Raw genomic sequence first — 19,344 nt, 5'->3', positions numbered from 1 at the left:
TCCACCTCGAACCTTCTTATCCTGGCTTCTGTCCCCTTCCTTTCCAGTCCTGATGAAGGGTCTTAGCTTGAAACATCAGTTGTTTATTCCTCTCCATAGATGTTGCCTGGCTTGCTGAGTCCCTCCAGCATTTTGTGTATTTGGTTCTTAATCTCACTTTCCTTCTTCACTCCTCACCATCTTCTAAGATACGTTAATTCTTTGCCCTTTCAAATATCCTCCTGCTTGGAAGGCAGATTGTGAGGTTTCTATAAAAGAACTTGGCTGGATCCCTACAAAAATCTCTGAAACTGGTCAAAAATGTGCTAAACTGGGGCAATTTACATACACAGAATTTTAAGCTGGAATATGACCCCTGTGGTTGGGAACCATGTGAAGAACACACAGTCACCATGTTGTTACCATGGCACAGAGCGGCTACGTAGGGAAGTGCTGGTGAATATACAGTGTAGTGTACATGGTAATCCATGTACAAGGCGAGTTGTGGCACAGTGCTCTCTCCCTTGAATGAGCTCCATGCAAAGAGTGGAATGAGGAAGGGGGCAGGCAGTGCTGATGTGGGGTATAGAAGGGCTGTATCAGTGACGGCATAAACTGGGACAAGATTTTTGTTATTTAAAAATTGGAAACTGAGGCTGACATATTGTGTGTGCAGCACATTAACATCACTGTATAGACCCTTTATGCACTCCCATTGTTAATCTCTGCATGATATGTTCCTAGATTTTTATTGCGGAGACAGCATCTGTGGAAAAGAATAAACAGTCGACATTTTGGGCTGAGACCCTTCATCAGGACTCTGGTGTTTAATATTGCAATACATTTGTGTTTGCTGATGGATTCATTTTCTCAGCTCTGATTTTCCCATCCATCTTTTCCGATTTAAGTTTATTTAATAAGTCAAGAAGATTTACCAGGATGCAGAAGAGATTTGCCAGAATGCTGGCCAGATTAGAGAGCGTGCCTTATGAGGATAGGTTGAGCGAGCTGGGGCTTTGCTCTTTGGAGTGAAGGAGGATGAGAGGTGACTTGATGGAGGTGTGTAAGATAACAAGAGGCATATAATGAGTGGACAGCCAGAGACTTTTTCCCCAGATGGACATGGCTAATATAAAGGGGCTTAACTTTAAGGTGATTGGAGGAAAGTATAGGGGGGGGTTGTCAAAGGTAAGTTTATTACACAGAGAGTGTTAGGTGCGTGGAGATGGAGTAGGTTAAAGTGTCAGCACAGCATTGTGGGCCAAAGGGCCTGTACTGTGCTGTACCATTCTGTGTCCTACATTCTATGTTAAGCCATGTCTCAGCTTTGATCTACTACTAAGTTCATGATCACAAATGAGTGAAGAGGAATTGTTTCCAGTGGCCAGGTTCAGGAAATGCCAAAAGACACAATTCCTGTGACTTACAGAAGAGCTGGATGTGACATAAGCGCTCACCACTTTATTCAGCAAGTTGTTGGGATAAGGCTTAAAGGGCACTGGGAGCAGATTCTGTAATAAATATCAGAAAATGATTGAATAATGGCTTGAAGGAGAGAAAAAAATTACAAGGCGATGGCAAAGGAGTACAACATTGGGAGCAACTGGTGCTAAAATACACTGCTGGAGGAATTCAGTGGGTCAGACAGCAACTTGGGTGGGAAATGGACAGTCGAGGTTTTGGGTCGAGACCATTTACTTGCACTAGGATGGGAGTATCTGGACATTTTGAACAAAGAGTTAGCACAGATTCAACAGCCTGAATGGCCTCGTTCTATGCTGTGTAATTCCATGGTTCCAGTGTTTGAAGAACTGACAGAAAGTGAGCTGACTCCCTTATTCATAGATTCAATGCCAAGCATTTAGATTTGGATTCCTGGTGATGCACACGTACATGAATGGCTTATCAATACTCACTCTTGTGATAAACATTCACTTGGATAAGGAAGCAGGGATGAGCTTTTACCTGTTTAACAGTGCCCAGAAAATATGAATAGTTTCACCACCGATATTCAATAAGCACCTCACAGGCCTGAAATCTACTGTTAGCAAAACAAAGTCATTTTAATTTTCAGCTCCACAGTCGGCTGAAACTTGCTCCAACAGACTGCCTGGTTTCTCCCTTGCAATAGGCATCAATGTTTCTTGGTTCATTAAGTCAACCCATGAGGTTCGCATTGAATCAGTGTGAGTGAAGCTTTCGCTTTTAGCTGCTTACTTGCAGGTTACAATTTCAATCAGAACCTACTGAAGGAGGAATTCTTTAACTGAATTGGCTAGTAACACTTTAAATTATTGTAGCGGCAATGCCACACAATGGCCGAGGGAATTATAGTTGGTGACTGAAGGTCTGAGATACACAGACAATCAAAGAATATGGTGAACCACAACCACAGCGCTTACCTGGACCAGTGCCAGAAACTTCTTATCTTTGAATCAGGTTTCTCCCCTCAAGTTGGGTGAGCCGAGAACTAGAAGTTATAGGTTTAGGGCGAAAGTTGAAGAACTCAAGGGGAACTTCACTCAGAGGTCGGTACAAGTGTGGAGCAAGCTACCAGCGGAAGGATTGGAGTCAGGTTCAATTGTAACATTTTGGATAGGTGTATGGATGAGAGAGATATAGAGGACTATGATCCAGGTGCAGGTAGATGGGGCTAGGCAGCAAACCAGGCTGACATGGACTAGATGGGCCAAAGGGCTTGTTTTCTGTGCTGTAGTATTCTAAAACTTTATAAGTTCCTCTCCAAGGGCTTGACCCCACAATTCAGGTCTGCTCCCAGAGCTCTACAGAGGGATGGTCAGAGCGATCATTAAATCAAAGCTATATCTATCCTCTCAGATGGACTTTAAAGGTAGCATTCCAACACATCAAAGACGAGCAGAGAAATTCTCCCCAAAATCCCACAAAATGGTTATTAATCATCCACTATCACCAAACAAAATCCAGATGATCTGGATTGCCTATCTCTTTGGTGCTTCTTTGTGTAAGCTTGCTGTGCACGTATTAAATGCTGCATTTCCTAGGGGGGAGAAACTGCACTTGGGCCGTTGATTGGCTGTAGAATGCTATTGTCCTGAAGTCAAGAAGGCTATTACATACATCCAAGTTAGCTTCTCCTTATGATGCTATGAGCTTGATGTGAACGTAAAGACCCATTTGGCCAGCTCAGGATTGTGACGGCATTGAAGGAAATGTCCATGTCACCTTCATTTGAACTGCAGCCTTATGCTGTTGTTCATTGGTGTCACTCTCATTCTTGCAAATATTTATTGGTGATGGATTTTAAATTATTTTTGTTTTATTCGAGAGATAAAACACAAACTGCCCCTTCAGCTCACCCCGTGCACCTCATGTACCCATTTATTCTAATTCTACTTTAATCTCATTTTATCATTTTCATCAGTCCACCCCAGATTCTACCATGCACGTACACACTAGGGGCAATTCAGAGTTGCCAATGAATCGACCAAGCTTCATGATTTTGAGATGTGGGAGGAAACTGGAGCTCCTGGAGGAAACCCGTCTAGTCACAGGAAGAGCATGCAACCTCTACAAAGACAACACATGCACATTTTTACAGATGTACCATTCTGACTGGTTGCATCACCACCTGGTGCAAAGGCTCCAATGTACAGGATCAAAAAAAGCGGCAGAGTGTTGTAGACTCAGCCAGCTCCATCATAGGCACTATCAAGGACATCTTCAAAAGATAGTGCCTCAAGAAGGTGACCTCTATCGTGAGGAACCCTCACCATCTACGACATGCTGTCTACTCAATACTACCATCAGGGAGCATGTACAGGAGCCTGAAGATGCACACTCAATGTTTTAGGAACAGCTTCTTCCCCTCTGCCATCAGATTTCTGAATGTTCCATGAACCCATGAACACTACCTCATTATTTTGCTCTCTTTTTAAGCTACTTATTTATTGAGTTTTATATGTCTTATTGTAACCAAAGAAATATTTTAAGAATAAATAAATACTGCAAAGAGAGAGCAAAATAGTGAGGTAGTGTTCATAGATCCATTGACAATTCAGAAATCTGATGGCAGATGGGAAGGAGCTACTCCTAAAATATTAAGTATGTGTCTTCGGTCTTCTGTACCTCCTCCCTGATGGTGATAATGAGAAGAAGGCATATCCTGGATGGTGAGGGCACTTCATGATGGATGCTAACTCCTTGAGGATTGCCTTTTGAGGATGTTCTCGATGGTGGGGAGGTTAGTGCCTTTGTCTACAACTCTTTGCAGCTTTTCTTGATCCTGTGCATTGGAGCCTCCATATCAGACAGTGATGCAACAACTCAGAAAGCTCTCTGTGGTACATTTGTTGCTGTAGTTTTTGGTGATGAACCAAATCTCCTCAAACTCCTAATGAAGTATAGCTGCTGGCATGTCTTTTTGTGATTGCATTGATATGTTGGGCCCAGGATAGATGCTCGGTGATGTTGATGTCCAGAAACTTGAAGCTGTTCCATGACTAAACTCGCAACGAGGATGGGTGTGTGTTTTCCTGATTTCCCCTTCTTGAAGTCCACAATCAATTCCTTGGTCTTATTGATGATAAGTGCAAGATTATTGTTGCGACAGCTGATCTGTTTTCTTTCTGTATGCCTCCTTGTCACTATCTGAGATTCTAACAAGCTGAGTTATGGCAAATTTATAGTTGGCCTTTGAGCTGCACCTAGCCAAACAGTCATGAGTGTAGAGAGAATAGAGCAGCAGGCTATACATCCTTGAGGTGTGCCTGTGTTGATTGTTAGTGAAGAGGAGATGTTATTTCCATTCTACACTGATTGTGGTCTCCCGAGGATCAGATTGCAGAGAAGCCCATGTTTTGAAGCTTGCTGATTAGTACTGCGGGGGATGATGGTGTTGAAGCATAGGATCTGGATTAGGCTCACAGAGTGTTCAAGCAGTTCACAGTTGATACTTATGAGGACTCTACTGAGATGTTTTTGACAATCCTGTGGTCTTAATATGAACGGAAGACTTGCATTTAATGAGTGTCAACAACAACCTCAGGATATGTCAAAGGACTTTGCAGCCAGTGCCAAGATGTGTTAAAATGTAGTCTCTGCTGTCAGGTGGGAAATGTGACAACCAGTCTCTGGACTCCTACACACAGCAGTGTGATGAATTTTGTGATAATTTGTTTTTAGTGATGCTGGTTGAAGGATTACCGTAGATTCCGGACTACAGAGCGCACCTGATTAAAAGCCGCTGGCTCTAATTTTAGAAAGAAAATCAATTTTTTACTTGTACAGGCCGCACCGGATTTTAGGCTGCACCGGATTTTCGGCCGCAGGTGTCCCACGTTGTAATATGAGATATTTACACAGAAAGATATTACACGTGAGGATTTTTTAACTTTTAATTAAATCCATATGGTAACATAAACAAATACATATTGCAAATGCTTTTTTTCGAACCGTGCCTGTAACGCGGCTACTTTTAAATATACGTTGCGTATACTTTTTTACTGAACAACATTCCAATATCTCCTAACGACTGGTAAAAAATATATATACTGCAGCCTACCAGGAAAAGTTATTGATCGCCTTTAACTTAAAAGCAGCGTTCGCTCAGATCCAATGCCGCTCGCGTAATGTGCTCGCCCCCTCCTTCCCGTTTATCGCAAACTGGTATCCCACAAGACGCGGCGAAACCGGGTGTGATGTCATAGCATTCCGCGATGTAGTACAGAAAACAAATATAGTTAAAACACTTCTAACTTTAACTAGAAAATGAATTACTAAGCGAAAATATTATAAACTAAATAACTGCCATAAAGGCAGCACAATGCTTTTCTTCGAGTGTTTTCCATGTTGATGAGGGTGAGTACAAATGACTGATTTACAATAATTTAATTGTGAAAGTGCGCTTGATTTATCGTACAATTTCATTGGACCTCTGTGAACTACTCATCAATTTTATTGGTCTACTGTTACGAGGCAAAATGTTTTTGGCGGCATGAAAAAAAATCATGTATTAGCCGCTCCGTTTTAAAGGCCGCAAAGTTCAAAGCTGTTCAAAATGTGGGAAAAAAGTAGCGGCTTATAATCTGACATCTACGGTAATATTGGCTGGGAAGCTGGAAATAGTTGAGGACTCTCATCTTTCTTCAAAAAATATGTTGGAATAATTTTTTTATACAGCTGAGAGAGGTTAACATTTGATATAAAAGATGACACGTCGTGATGGAGCAGCTCTCCCTCACTGTAGTACTGGAGCATCAGTCTACATTGTATAGGAAAGTCTTTGGACTGGAATAAAAAACAGAAAGTCTTGGGAAGATTCAGCAGGTCAGCAGCACCGAGTTTCAGGACCATGACCCATCATCAAACCCTTTGGATCTCTGAACTTCCAACTCAGCTGTGAGTTTTACCAACTGAGCCACAGATGAATATGAGTAGATGTGAGTTCAAAGATCTCCTGATTTTGCTGTAGACTAATTTATGTATACTGTGTACACAACATATGGGATTTTCTGCTTAGCACGCCAGTCTCTCCAACATTTGACATTATCTTAAACTCCTCCAGAGTGGTTGTTACAGTACTTTACTGAGATGAAACTTCTCACTGAGACATTTTTCTTCTTCCATCTGCATAGTGCTGGCAATGTGTAATGGAAATATTTTGGCCCTGTTAATCTCCAGAAGCAGTTTCTCAATAGATACAGCCTTCATAGTTTTCCATCAACAACAACTAACTCACATTAGCCACAACAGACAGGATCTCCCAGTTGCCACCGACTTCAACTCTGCTTCACATTCCCATTCGGATATGTCCATACATGGCCTCCTCTACTGTTATGATGAGGCCAAACTCAGGTTGGAGGAGCAACACCTCATATACCATCTGGGTAGTCTCCAGCCCCTTGGCATGAACATTGAATTCTCCAACTTCCAGTAATTTCCTCCCTCTCCCTTCCCCCATCCCCCATCCCAGTTTCACTCTGCCTCCTCCTCCAGCTGCCTATCACCTCTCTCATGATTCTGCCTCTTTCTACTACACATAGTCAAGTCAAGTCACTTTTATTGTCATTTTGACCATAACTGGTGGTACAGTACACAGTGAAAACGAGACAATGTTTTTCAGGACCATGGTGTTAAATGACACATTACAAAAACTAGGCTGAGCTACACAAAAAAAAACAACACAGAGAAAAAAAAACACACAACAGCTTCACTAGACCACAGACCTACCCAGGACTGCATAAAGTGCACAAAACAGTGCAGGCATTACAATAAATAATAAATAGGACAGTAGGGCAAGGTGTCAGGCCAGGTGCTGGGTATTGAGGAGTCTGATAGCTCGGGAGAAGAAACTGTTACATAGTCTGGTCGTGAGAGCCCAAATGTTTTGGAGCCTTTTCCCAGAAGGCAGGAGGGACAAGAGATTGTATGAGGGGTGCATGGGGTCCTTCGTAACGCTGTTTGCTTTGCGGATGCAGCGTGTAGTGTAAATGTCCGTGATGGTGGGAAGAGATACCCCGATGATCTTCTCAGCTGACCTCACTATCCGCTGCAGGGTCTTGCAATCCAAGATGGTGCAATTTCCGAACCAGGCAGTGATGCAGCTGCTCAGGATGCTCTCAATACAACCCCTGTAGAATGTGATGAGGATGGGGGGTGGGAGATGGACTTTCCTCAGCCTTTGCAGAAAGTAGAGATGCTGTTGGGCTTTCTTTGCTATGGAGCTGGTGTTGAGGGACCAGGTGAGATTCTCCGCCAGGTGAACAGCAAGAAATTTGGTGCTCTTAACGATCTCTTCTGAGGAGCCGTCGATGTTCAGCGGGGAGTGGTCACTCTGTGCCCTCCTGAAGTCAACAACCATCTCTCTTGTTTTGTTCACATTCAGAGACAGGTTGTTGGCTCTGCACCAGTCCATTAGCCGCTGCACCTCCTCTCTGTAAGCTGAATCGTCGTTCTTGCTGATGAGACCCATGATGGTCGTGTTATCGGCGAACTTGATGATGTGGTTCAAGCTGTGTGTTGCAGCACTGTCGTGGGTCAGCAGAGTGAACAGCAGTGGACTGAGCACGCAACCCTGGGGGGCCCCCGTGCTCAGTGTGATGGTGTTGGAGATGCTGCTCCCGATCCGGACTGACTGAGGTCTCCCAGTCAGGAAGTCTAGGATCCAGTTGCAGAGGGAGGTGTTCAGGCCCAGTAGGCTCAGCTTTCCAATCAGTTTCTGAGGGATGATTGTGTTGAATGCTGAACTGAAGTCTCTGAACAGCATCTGAACGTATGTGTCCTTTTTGTGCCTCTCGAAGCACTTCATGATGATGGATGTGAGTGCAATGGGACGGTAGTCATTTAGGCAGGACACTGAAGACTTCTTCGGCACGGGGACGATGGTAGCGGCCTTGAAGCACGTTGGAACGGTGGCGCTGCTCAGGGAGATGTTGAAGATGTCAGTGAGAACATTGGCTAGCTGGTCTGCACATCCTCTGAGCACTCTATCAGGAATATTGTCTGGTCCAGCAGCTTTCTGTGGGTTGACCCTGCACAGGGTTCTTCTCACATCGGCCACAGTGAGACACAGCACATGGTCATTTGTAGGAGGGGTGGACTTCCTCGCTGCCACATCATTTTCTGCCTCAAAACGGGCGTAGAAGTTATTCAGTGCATCTGCCCAGTCAGGTGATGTTGTCTTGTAATTGGTGATGTCCTGGATGCCCTTCCACATGCACCGCGTGTCACCGCTGTCCTGGAAGTGTCTGTGGATTCGCTGGGCGTGCACGCTTTGCCCCTCTGATGGCTCGGGACAGTTTGGCCCTTGCTGTTGTTAGAGCTGCCTTGTTGCCTGCTCTGAAGGCGGAGTCACGGGACCTCAGCAGCGCACGCACCTCTGCGGTCAGCCATGGCTTCTGGTTGGCACGTATAGTGATGGTCTTGGACAGAGTAACATCATCAATGCACTTGCTGATGTAGCTGGTCACTGATGCTGTGTACTCCTCTAAGTTGGTAGAGTTGCCATCGGTTGCAGCCTCCCTGAACATGTGCCAGTCAGTGTGCTCAAAGCAGTCTTGAAGAGCAGAGATGGCTCCTGCTGGCCAGGTTTTCACTTGCTTCTGAACTGGTCTGGAGCGCCTGACAAGCGGTCTGTATGCTGGGATTAGCATAACAGAGATGTGGTCTGAGTAACCGAGGTGGGGGCCGGGGCTCTGCCTGGTATGTGTCGGGGATGTTTGTGTAAACCAGGTCCAACGCGTTCTCTCCCCTCGTTGCAAAGTCCACATACTGATGGAATTTGGGGAGCACTGACTTAAGGTTCGCGTGGTTAAAATCACCGGCGACAATAAGCAGTCCATCAGGGTGTGTGTTCTGCATTTCGCTAATAGTCCCGTGTAGTTCACAGAGTGCCTCCTTAGCGTTAGTGCTGGGGGGAATGTAGACTCCGAATATAAGGACAGAGGTGAATTCCCATGACAAATAAAATGGTCTGCATCGAACTGCCACAAACTCCACTTGCGATGAGCAGTGTCTGGAAACCAGCACAGAGTTCTAGTGCTTTCACCTTACATTCCTTCTTCACCTTTCCTGTCTATCCCCTCCCTGCTTCCCCTCCCCCACCCCTTGATCTTTCCTCTGAATGGTTTTTCACCTGCACCTTCCCCCTCTCTCCACCTTCTTTATAGGTCCCCTGCCTCCTCCCTCTTCAGTCCTGAAGAGGGACTGAAAAGGGTCTCGGCCCGAAACGTTGACTGCTTGTTTCCACGGATGCTGCCCGACCTGCTGAGTTCATCCGGCTTGTTTGTACGTGTTGCTTTGACCACAGCATCTGCAGTGTATTTTGTGTTTACTGTCTTAACATGGTTATCTGAGTTACTGTCGTCTTCCTTTCAGCTTGAACCAGTCTGGCCATCCTCCTCTGACCGCTCTCATTAACAAGACATTTTTATCCACACAAGTGCTGCTCACTGGATTTTTTTTTTGTTTTTCACACCATTCTCTGTAAACTCTGGAGACTGTTGTGTGTGAAAATCCCAGGAGATTGGCATCTTCTGGCGTACTCATGTAACACGCCATAAGGTTTTACTGCTAATGTAATGGCTCCTCTGTAATGTTCCACTGCTGAGGTGATGGGTTTTCTGTAGCAGAAATGTTCGGGTTATGACTAGAGATAACGGGGCATGCTCGCCAATGAGCAGGATGTTGTTCTTTCTTGTGTGTCTGGGAGCCGGGAAATGGCGGTCTTTTGTTGGGGAGAATTGAGGAGAGAAGATGCGAATGGAGAGAGTTGGTAGATCACCAGATGGAGTGGACTTGGAGTGAGGGTCCGAAGGTCAGTGACAATCGGAGGAGGTCGATGGTGGAGGAACGGTCTTATCAGTGAGCTCCAACGTTGCACATTAGACTTTCATGAGAACGGCCCTTTTTTTTTGTTTTCTTTGCTAACCATATAGACAAATTAAGAAATGATAAAGCTCAATTGTTTAATCGCATATTGTGTACTATTTGTTATTTCGTGATACTGATTTGTAATGGGGACACATCATGCAGCATCCACCCAAATGAGATTTCTTAAGTTTGGCTGTGCCAGTGGGGGGGGGGCTACCATCCCCTATATTAAGTCGCTAAGCCGCTACCTCCCCATCTGGCACCAACAATCATTCCACGTCAGTCACCTAGATCACATTTCTTCTCCATTCTGATATTTAGTCAGAATACCAACTGAATCTCTTTTCCATGTCAACATGCTTTTATGCATTCAGTTGCTGCCACATGATTGGCTGATTAGATATTTGCATTAACGAGTAGGTGTACAGGTGTCCTAATAAAGTGGCCACTGAGTGTATGTGAAGAGGCAATGGAGTTGGATTAATGAACAGGACACGGCCAAGAGTAGAGATTCAGGTTCACATTCATTTTATTTTTTTACATACAGGTGGGCCCCCGTTTTTCGAACGCTTGCTTTTACAAAATCTCGCTGTTATGAAAGACCTACATTAGTTACCTGTTTTTGCTAACAGAAGGTGTTTTCACCGTTACAAAAAAAGGCAGTGCGCGATAAAAGGCAGCGCGCTCGCCCCGAGCAGCCGAGCTCCTCCCCCGGAACTGCATTCTAGCCGGCATTGCTTAAACACGTGCCTGTGAGCATCTGTGCTTTATGTCGATTTATTTTGTGCATCCGTTAGCAAGATGAGTTCTAAAGTATCGGAAAAGCTGAAAAGAGCACGTAAGGGTGTTACACTTAGTGTAAAACTAGACATAATTAAGCATTTTGATCGTGGTGAACGAAGTAAGGACATTGTCCACACGTTGAACCATTCTCACTATTTATACACAGAGAGAAAGAATCTTGAAAGCTGCCCATGTTACCGTTGGTTCTGCTCGTAGCAACGTCGTCTCTTTTAGTTGGCATCCAGTAATGGATAAAACGAAAAGTCTATTGCTTGAGTGGATTGATGGGTGTACAAAGTGTGGTGTTCCATTAAGTTACCTTATACTTAAGGAGAAATCAGTCAGTAGTTTTAAATAAGCTGAAACAGAAAGCACTGGACGCTGGTGATGAAAGTGTTGTGAAAGTGGAATTTAAAGGTAGTAATGGGTGGTTTGATCAGTTTCTGAGGCAAGGGCAGCTTCATAGTTTAAAGTTTACTGGAGAGAGTGCTTCGGCTGATACTGAAGCTGCCTAAAAGTTCCCAGCAGAACTGAAGAAAACGATTACAGAAGGTGGTTATTTGTATAAGCAAGTGTTTAACTGTGACAAAACTGCAATTTATTGGAAAAAATTGCCGAGCACGCCAACCTCCGACGAATCGGCCTAACACACCATCATCAGTGTGCTCGCTGTCTTCCCGATTCCGATAAGTGAAATTACACTGTACATACATTATTTCTACTTTATATAGGCTGTGTATTTTTGTGTTATTTGGTATGATTTGGCAGCTTCATAGCTTAAAGGTTACTGGAGAGACTGCTTCCGCTACGTACTGAGATTATACCTACACTAGACAGTGCTGCAATGATTGCAGAAAAGTATTTCTACTTTATATAGGCTGTGTATTTATCATATCATTCCTGCTTTTACTATATGTCACTGTTATTTTAGGTTTTATGTGTTATTTGGCATGATTTTGTAGGTTATTTTTTGGGTCTGAGAACGCTCACAAATTTTTCCCATAAATGGTAATTGCTTCTTCACTTTACGACATTCCAGCTTACGAACCGTTTCATAGGAACACTCCACCTTCAGATAGTGTGGGAAACCTTTACACATGGAAACAAACAGCGAAATGCACCTCTGCTCCATCTGGAACTGTTAGTTTGAAAGACTTGCCAGTGGCACATGCAGTCAGCACTGGGGTTATGCCTCTTGGAATGGATTGGCCCAGAATCACTTCAAATTCCCCAGACCCCTGTGGTATTCAAAGTTACCAGATACTCTGTTGGAATTATCCATGTATCACAATTATTTAGAAAATACAGTACTGTGCAAAAGTGTCAGGCACCTATACACCTGCCCATACACCTCCTTCCTCACCTCCATTCAGGGCCCCAATCAGTCTTTCTGCTGGGGTTGTCTATTGTGTCCAGTGCTCCTGATGCAGCCTCCTCTACACCGATGAGACTCGTTGTAAGGTGGAGCGACCGCTTCATCGAGCTCCTCCACTCCATCTGCCAAAAGCGGAATTACCCGGTGGCCAAACAGTTTAATTCCAATTCCCATTCCTGTTCTGATATGTCAGTCCATGGCCTCCTCTTGTGTCAAGATGAGACCACTCTCAGCATGGAGGAGCAACACCTTATATTCTACCTTGGTAGCCTCCAACCTGATGACATGAATATTAGTTTCACCTTCTAGTTAAAAAAAATCCCCTCCCTCTCCTCCCTTCCTCTATTCCCTACTCTGACCTTTTACCTCTTCTCACCTGTTTATTACTTCCCCCGGATCCCCTCCTCCTTCCTTTCTCCTATGCTCCACTCTCCTCTCCTATCAGATTCCTTCCTCTCCAGCCTTTTACCTTTCCCATCCAGCTGGCTTCACCTATCACCTTCCAACTGTTCTCCTTCCCTTCCCCACACCTTTTTATGCTGGCATCTTCCCCCTTCCTTCTCAGTCCTGAAGAAAGGACTCAGCCTGAAATGTTAACATTCATTTCCATAGATGCTGCCAGACCTGCTGAGTTCCTCCAGCATTTTGTGTGCGTTGATATATACAGCTAGGGTGCCTAAGGTCTTTGCACAGAACTGTAGTAATTTTATGTATTGCGCTGTACTGCTGCCACAAAAAAAATGTGATGAGAAACCTGATTCTGATCTGACAGACAGACAGACAGACATACTTCATTGATCCCGAGGGAAATTGGTTTTCGTTACAGTTGCACCAACCAAGAATAGTGTAGAAATATAGCAATATAAAACCATAAATAATTAAATAATAATAAGTAAATTATGCCAAGTGGAAATAAGTCGAGGACCAGCCTATTGGCTCAGAGTGTCTGACACTCCAAGGGAGGAGTTGTAAAGTTTGATGGCCACAGGCAGGAATGATTTCCTATGATGCTCAGTGTTACATCTTGGTGGAATGAGTCTCTGGCTGAATGTACTCCTGTGCCTAACCAGTACATTATGGAGTGGATGGGAGTCATTGTCCAAGATGGCATGCAACTTGGACAGCATCCTCTTTTCAGACACCACCGTCAGAGAGTCCAGTTCCACCCCCACAACATCACTGGCCTTACGAATGAGTTTGTTGATTCTGTTGGTGTCTGCTACCCTCAGCCTGCTGCCCCACCTCACAACAGCAAACATGATAGCACTGGCTACCACAGACTCGTAGAACATCCTCAGCATCGTCCGGCAGATGTTAAAGGACCTCAGTCTCCTCAGGAAGTAGAGACGGCTCTGACCCTTCTTGTAGACAGCCTCAGTGTTCTTTGACCAGTCCAGTTTATTGACAATTCATATCCCCAGGTATTTGTAATCCTCCACCATGTCCACACTGACCCCTTGGATGGAAACAGGGGTCACCGGTGCCTTAGCCTTCCTCAGGTCCACCACCAGCTCCTTAGTCTTTTTCACATTAAGCTGCAGATGATTCTGCTCACACCATGTGACAAAGTTTCCCACCGTAGCCCTGTACCCCACCTCATCTCCCCTGCTGATGCATCCAACTATGGAAGAGTCATCAGAAAACTTCTGAAGATGGCAAGACTCTATGCAGTAGTTGAAGTCCGAGGTGTAGATGGTGAAGAGAAAGGGAGACAGGACAGTCCTCTGTGGAGCCCCAATGCTGCTGACCACTCTGTCTGACCACACATACTGTGGTCTGCCAGTCAGGTAATCAATCTGGGTCTCTATTGTGGACTGAGAATGGGAATGGGGCAGGGAGAGGGAAATCATGGTTGAGAAAATGGGAAGGGAGAAGGGAGGGAGCAGGAAGCACCAGACAGTCTAAATAAGTTTTAAAAAAAACAAATTGTTTGAATCAACTGACTTTGCCTGGTGTTTCAGGGTTGGATGTGTCTGCACATGCACCACCTCCACCCCCAGCACTCCTTCTCTGCCACCTGTCCCACATTCCTCCCACGGCACTCCACCCTCACCATTCTACATCCTTTGCTCCCACCAGAATTACAAATTTGCACTCCGGTCAAAGTTGAGAAATACGTACTTGCATTGAGTTATAGGGGAACAAAAACAGACTTTAAAAAATGAGGAATGCCACTTAGTGAGGAAGCAGGAGGGTCCAAGCAGCTGAGGGTGGTGTAGCAATTAAAGCAGAGAATGCCCCCTCAGTCAGGGGGTGCACAAGTTCTCTGCAGGCACAGCAGTGGCAGGGAGCAGCAAGGCTATAAAGAGAGGGGAAATCTATAGAGGACCAAGGGCCAGTGTGTATCAATGTACCCAGGATGATGAGTGATTCGGAACAGCAGAGTACAGACCCCAGAGAAGCTATGGAATCATCAGGTCTATAGTTAATCAATGAGTCCACTATCCTTGCTGGCAGATGCACCTATAGTTCCAAGCTCTCCGTCAGTCACAAACCTGATCCTGGATCAGCTCCAAAAAGAAAAAGACATCATTTTGATGAAATTCTTTTCATACAATGTTGACACAAATACGTTCTATGTGTTGTTACACAACACTCAATAACGTATTGATTTTAAACTGAATATGGGATCAGCAGTTAACAAGAAAGACTCAAGCTAAGTAATTCACCTCTTTATGGTTAATTATTTTTAAATTATGCACAGTACTTGGGATACCTCCATGTTATATTTACCAGCAGACAAAGTGTGGCAATGATTGGATTTGGCTGAAAGCTGTGGTTTCCCCGCCACTGTCTAGTGGAACTACGTGGGTATCCTCCAGGTGATCTGGTGTCCTTCTGCATTCCAAAAATACATACAGGTTGGTAGGTTAATTAAATGGCATGGGCTCGTTGGGCCAGAAGAGCCTGTTACTGCTCTGTATCTCTAAACTAAAATTTAAAAAAATAAAGAGGACATTTGCAGCTGAGGTGAAACAAATTGACTCGTACCATTCTGCAACTAAACAAGGCGTGTTTGTTTGCATTGGTTGGTATTTCTTTCAATCTCTTCCTGTCAGCTGATGTATCTTCTGCCAATAGGAGAGGACTCAAGAGAGAATGACTGGAATGAGAGGGGTTCTTGATTATGTCACCTGCTTTCCTGATGCAGTGGAAAGTGTAATCAGAGTCAGTGGAGGGGAGGTTGGTTTGCATGATCAACTTGTCCACGTTCACAACTCTGTACTCACGAGACCTCTAACTATGTACCTTACAGAGCTCCAAGGTATTATAAATTATGCTCAGCCATGTGCTGAGGCTATCTGGGGAGTATTTTGAGCTTGGTTATATCCTGAGCTCAGTTGGAGGTTATTTTGACTTAGTCATATCCTGAGGTTAGTTATGAGGGTGGGGTTAGGTTGTGAATAGCCCTATCCTGAGGTAATTTGTGCCTCTGGAAGGTGAGGTTGTGCTTAGCAGTAAATTGTTGCTGGTAACGTTCCCTGATGCTAAAGAGAAGTAGTTTTCTTCATGTCTTACTTATCTTCGTAAATAAATTTAGTACAGATATTTCCATGCCTAAGGTACAGCAATAAGTATCTAAGCACTTTTATTGTCATACCAATAAGATGGCAATGTTCAATGAAAGGGAGAAATCAAACTTATATTAAAAAAAAAAGGCAATGCATATTGCTGTGTACAGTTGTACTCTCCCTATCTAGGGAAGGATGTTTTGGTCTTGGTGGGAGTGCTTTCAAGGTTCACTACGTTGATTCCTGGGGCAGAACTAAACTGTGAGGTGATGTTGATTCACTTTGGGCTATATTCTCCAGCATTGAGAAGAAAGAGTAATGAATTTGTGGGAAAAAAAGTATAATGCAGAAGTTAGTGTTACAGTTACGGAGCAAGTGCAGTGCAGGTGGATAAATAAAATGCAAAGGCTATGAAAAGGTTGATTGAGAGATCAAGAGATCATCCTTTAACAGATAAAAGGTCTGTTCAAGGATGTGATAACAATAGGATAGAAGGAGTCCTTGAACCTGATGGTCTGTGCTCTCATCTTCTGCCTGATGAGAGAGGATGTCTGGAATGAGAGAGATGATTGATTATGTCAGCTGCTTCCCTGATGTGGTGGGAAGTGTAATCAGAGTCAGTGGAGGGGAGGCTGGTTTGCATGATCGACTGGGTTGCATTCTCAACCCTGTACTCAGATGAGACATCAAACCATGTCCTTTATAGAGCACCATTTTGAAGACCATGGTACAGGCTTGTACTCATCCTGCAACCAACATCCCAAAATTCTAGTTGTTTGGTCATTATCATACCATTGGGAACATGATACACACAAGCTTTTGGCTGTATTTTCTGTTACAGCATTGGACCCCTTCTGTTAAGTTTCTGTGGAAGATATCACGTCCAAGGCTACTTCTCCAAACCAAGTGTCAGCCATCTGATTGAGTGTGGTGCACACTTCACAATTGGTGCCCGAAAACATCATCAAGGATGCAATTTAATGCAGGGGTGGCAAACCTTTTTGAGAGTATGCACCAAAAATGGCAATAATCCAAAATTTCTCTCACCTGCTATGTTAATTTTGAGCAGAGATCACTGATTAAAGGGTTAGCAACAATAATAATGGACTTTTTTTAAAAAAGGAAAAAGGATGAGTCCTGTTGTTTATTTATGTGTATTCATTGTTTTACTGTTAATAAAAATATAACAGAGATAGATTGAAATAAATGAAGCATTTTAGAGAACCTGTTCAAAAATTATTAATATAATCAAGGAATTGGTACTTTTTAACATTCTACTTGGTCTTGTTCTAAAATTCAACCATTTTGGATAAATTTAAGACTTTTACTGGAACAAATTACTGGAGTACAACTCCCACATAGTCCAATATTATTTTTACTAGGTGACATTGAAGGGACAATACCGAAACTTAAATTGAATAAGTATCAGAAAAAATTTATAAAAATTGCGTTGGCAGTAGCCAAAAAAGCTATTGCAGTTACTTGGAAATCAGACTCGTATTTAACTATGGATCGTTGGAATAATGAAATATACAGCTGCATTCCACTTGAAAAAATTACTTATAATTTAAGAAATGAATATGATATATTTTTGAAAAATTGGCACCCCATCTACAAAAGATAGGACTAAATATATAGGTCCTTTGAAGATAAAATATAATAAAGTTATTGGGGAAAATAAAAATTAAAATTAAAAAATTATTAATATTAATCTTTTAAAAGGACAATTGAAAAATAATATAATACCTAAGTAGCATTGATATTGTAACCATTTGCTATCCAAAAACTGATGTGTACACTATATCTGCAAGGATTTCAAAGCTTATCTTCCAATGTCACATGTTCTTGCAACTGTCTAGCTGGCACCAAGCATTTCCTGTGAAGCCATGTCACTGCTCTTGGGTTGTAAAAATTCATTCACTGCATCATTTGGTAGTAAAGATAATCATAATGCATCTTTTTATTATGGCCAAGGTGTAAAGAATCGAGGGATGATGTGTGCCAACAAAATTTTTTGCTTGTGCCATCTTGGGCATGCGTGCCATAAGTTCGCCACCTCTGCTTTAAAGTCTTTTGGGAACAGGAAAGATCATTCACCCACACTTCAGTTCTCTTCTACTATTCTATTCCATCATCTATTTGCCTTCACTCCATATCCCCTAACACCCTCACATAGTCTATTGGTTTTGAGATTTTCAGCAGTCCTCTAGCCTCAGCAGCCTTGTTTGGAGGAAAAAGATTACGAATTCTCACTGCCAATTTTTTTTCAGATCAGAGAGCTGATGGTTGATTCTAGTAAATTTGACCATTTGATATGTGACCACTTAATGGTCTGTCACCAAATACAATCTGCTCTACTAATTCAAAGATCATGTGAGGCTGTCCATTTATTAGCAAATATTATCACTCAGTGCCTCATTATTACCAAAACCAAAGTAAGGTATTTGAATCCAGTCATATGATGAGATGAATTTAACAGTAAAAGGCAGGGCATAAAAGGAGAGAAAGATTTAAGGTTAAGTAATATTGAAATAAAAGTTACTCCTGTGGTTTTCTCATAATGTCAAGCACAGAAAAAAACAAGTAAATTCTATCGATTCAACAGAACTACTAACAAAAGTTTTCATGCAATTTTATCACCTTCAGAACACATCTCAAGTTATAAAAGTAGTAAGTAAAGCCAATTGAAATCTAATTTGATTGTCTCTTACATTTCACAAGGATCCATTCTCAGGAGTATTGAAGTTGCCAAGCTCCCTAAACAAAACACATCATTCACCACCACACTTTGAGTCCTGTCAAACCAGCAGTGCTTCTGTTTGTGCATTTCTCCCTCTCAGTCTTTTGTCATCTGTCCTCAGTGTGTTGCTTTCTCTTCCTTTCCACCAATTAGTGTGTGTGTGTGTGTGTATGTCCATCTGTCTGGTTTTCAACTGTCCTTGTCTACCCCCGTTTTTCTGTGTGTTTGTGTATTCCCTCTCCCCCACTGACTTTATAACTTTGTATGTGTTCCACCCCCCTCTCTTATCCGGCCTATGTAACTGCACCCTCCCTTTATTTTGTGTGCATCTCTCTCTCTCTCTCTCTTTTCCCCCCAATTTGTTTATGTTTGCAGGCCCACTTCTCTTTCACTTTATGTGTGCGTCTCTCTCCTTTTTCAGAGTTTGCATATATCTGTCACCCACTCTCTCCATAATATGTCTCTCTTAACCTCTCTGCAGCTTTGCCTACAGTACTGACTTCTCCCACCACTCATGCCACCAATTTGTCCCTCAGGAGTCTCCATTCCCAGCTGAGTTCTATTGTGTTCAGTTCCCCAACTCTTCTGCACTTTGGGAGATAGAA

Source organism: Hemitrygon akajei, chromosome 26, assembly GCF_048418815.1.
Source record: "Hemitrygon akajei chromosome 26, sHemAka1.3, whole genome shotgun sequence".
NCBI lineage: Eukaryota > Metazoa > Chordata > Chondrichthyes > Myliobatiformes > Dasyatidae > Hemitrygon > Hemitrygon akajei.
This window is presented reverse-complemented; position numbering follows the sequence as displayed.